Source organism: Suncus etruscus, chromosome 19, assembly GCF_024139225.1.
Source record: "Suncus etruscus isolate mSunEtr1 chromosome 19, mSunEtr1.pri.cur, whole genome shotgun sequence".
In the NCBI taxonomy this organism is placed as follows: Eukaryota; Metazoa; Chordata; class Mammalia; order Eulipotyphla; family Soricidae; genus Suncus; species Suncus etruscus.
Window position 1 is genome coordinate 18,351,155 of NC_064866.1, and position 2,811 is coordinate 18,353,965.

Sequence of the window (2,811 nt, forward strand, 5' to 3'; positions counted from 1 at the left end):
GGAATTCACTTGGCCTGAGAGTTATGGGTTTCTCCGTCCTTGGCGTATAATGTCATGGGGTCAGCTATAGACTCTGTTCATGATCATTTACTCTCCCTGTGGTCTTTTGTCGTGTTTGGGAGACTTCTGTTCTGTTCTGGGTGGTACAATCAGACCTCTGTGTCTAGAGATCTCAGTGTCTGTACAGATTCAGGATGGGTTTGAAATACGACCTGCACAACAACCATGAACCCCACTTCCAAAGGTCTAGCAGAGACAATTGTAATGGAATCTGGCTTCTGGAAGCACAAAGAAAGATGCTATCCTAAGTGCCACCCTAGGTACAGTGCAAAGACCAAGACCACCAACCACAGAAGATGGATTAAAATGACACTGAGGGAACAGAACTCCTGTACCACAAAGACTGACGTCATCATAAGTCCCAACCCTAAAACTTATTTTTAAAACCTCAAAAAAAAATACATTGATTTACTGTTCAGAAGCTCTTACTCTATTGATGAGGCCTTCCTATTAGTTTTTATTTTGCTTACTAAATTTTCAGTTTTGATATTTTTGAAACTATGATTCTTTATTAACACTTGGAAGAAAGTTAGAAGTAGCTTTGTGTACAATGCTCTTTTTTAAATCTTCTTCAAATACCCTTAGAAACCTCTTGATTTCAAATGATGAACTTGCCTGTCACTAGGAGTCTGGTTGAGTATTTTGTATTTTTATAAGTATAAGAAAAGGAAATTTTTTTGTAGAAGCAGTAAAACTGTTGGGATACAAGAAACGTAAAGCTAACATTGATGCGATGAGGATACTGTTATATTTTCCAGGCTCAAAGTGGATTAGGGGAATATCACAGTACTAAGTGTAAAATAATCGACAGTGGTCTCTGCTCATGGCCTTGGAATGAATATTGCTGTCAATTTAGGTAACAAAGATTGAGACAACAGGAAGTAATTAAGGCACCAAACAACATTTTTGGACCAAGCATTCATCTTATAAGTCCAAAAGGTATAGCCATAGGCAGTGTCAGGGTAGAGGTGATGGAATCTGTCAGCCAGAGGCACAGCCTGTAGCATCTCCAAAGCCTTGGTGTTCTTGGGGTGTGAAGCCAGCGTTCTTTTTGTTTCCCTTGTGGTTGAGAAGGTCAATCTCTTCATGAGCCACTTTGAGGTCTCTATGCAGCACAAGAGGCTTGTGGGAAGTCAAGTCCTTTAGGAACTTGCAAAAAGCTTCATTCTAGCACTGTTGGTACTCAGGGTGCACCAACCCTTGGCCTGCATTGGTACATAGGCAGTTACCAGCACAAATGCCTCAAATTCAGCCATGATCACCTTGCCTTCCTGATCATGTTCTTCCTCACCAATGCAATAAGAGACTATGATTGGGCAATGGCGTGAGAGTAGGCTCACCCCACTGTACCCTTCTTTGTCTGAAGGAGCTGCCCAGTACTGATATGACAGTCCAGGCAGCTTTTGAATTTCAGCTAGTATTTTGTTCTCTGAACAATTGGTCTCTTGGAGGAACAGATATTTGGTGCTTCTTCCTTGACCGAATCTTAACCTTTCTTCTTTTTACCTTTTGGTTTTTGGGTCACACCCTGCAGCGCTCAGGGGTTACCCCTGGCTCTATGCTCAGAAATCGATCTTGACCATAGCAGATTTGCAACTGGGTGAGGGTTTCTGCTCCGGGGGGGGGGGGGGTCCTCATAAAGGACTGGTCCTTCTGCTGTCACTTTTTCATTTTCTCCTGCCTTAGTTTTTGTGGACCCTGGCTCAGTCTTGAGTTAGTCTCCATCTTCTACTACTGCTCCCTTTCCCCCTCATTTGAGCATAGTCCTAAACTATACAACACCTAATCTAAAACAGTTTTCTTAAGGCTTTGTCTATTTAGGTTCTGAAACTCGATATTTCTTTTTTGTTGTTAGTTTGGGGACCATGCCCAGTGGTGCTCAGGGGTTACTCCTGACTCTGCATTCAGAAATATCTCTTGACAGGCTCGGAGGACCATATAGAATGCCTGGGGTCAAACCCTGGTTAGTACTGGATCAGCCACGTGCATAGCAAGCGCCCTACCTGTTGTGCTATCACTCTAGCCCCCAGTTTTGTTATTTCTGTTTGTATTTCTCATTTGGCTCTCATGTCTCCTGTGTTTTGCTGTGTTCTATTGTTTCCTTGAGGTCGTTGAACATCCTAAGTATTTCCACTCTGAACTCCATTTCAGAAAGGCTTTATAGGGTATTATAAATGATTGGCTCTGCAGGATTTTTTGTCTTCACACACCAGTTGTGGTTGTATTGCACTGCGCTACTATGGTTCCTCTTGTAGTCTCAAGGTGCTTCTTTCCTACGACACTGTCCATCTTTTCCACTGCCAGCAAAGGCCTAAGGGATATATGTGGGTCAGATATTATTTTGTGGCCACATTAGTAGCTGCGTGGGCATGCCCTCACCTGTGTGCATTGGCAGAGTTCCTTCTCTCAAGTAGCCATTAACTCTAGAGCTGCACAGGTTCCCTGCTTTCTAAGGACCATGCTCCTGAGTTTGCCCTCACCTGGGTACTATAGACGTTTCTTTTCTTTCTTTTTTTTCTTTTTTTGGGTGGGGGGATCATACCCAGAGGCGCTTAGGCGTTACTCCTGGCTCTATGCTCAGAAATTGCTCCTGGCAGGCACGGGGGACCAATGGATTCAAACCGCCATTCATCCTGGATTGGCTGTATGTAAGGCAAATGTCCTACTATTATGTATTCTTTCTTGCCCCTGTTTTCTTGTTTGTTTGTTTGTTTTGTTTTGTTTTACGTTTTTAAACAAAAGGAACCATTA

The 2,811-nt window shown here is 42.9% G+C and overlaps 1 pseudogene; it reads right to left on the reverse strand.

Annotated features, from left to right (window-relative positions):
- Positions 1-849: 849 nt before the first annotated feature.
- LOC125997136 (DNA-(apurinic or apyrimidinic site) endonuclease-like) lies at positions 850-1,822 on the reverse strand (annotated as a pseudogene).
- Positions 1,823-2,811: the final 989 nt, after the last annotated feature.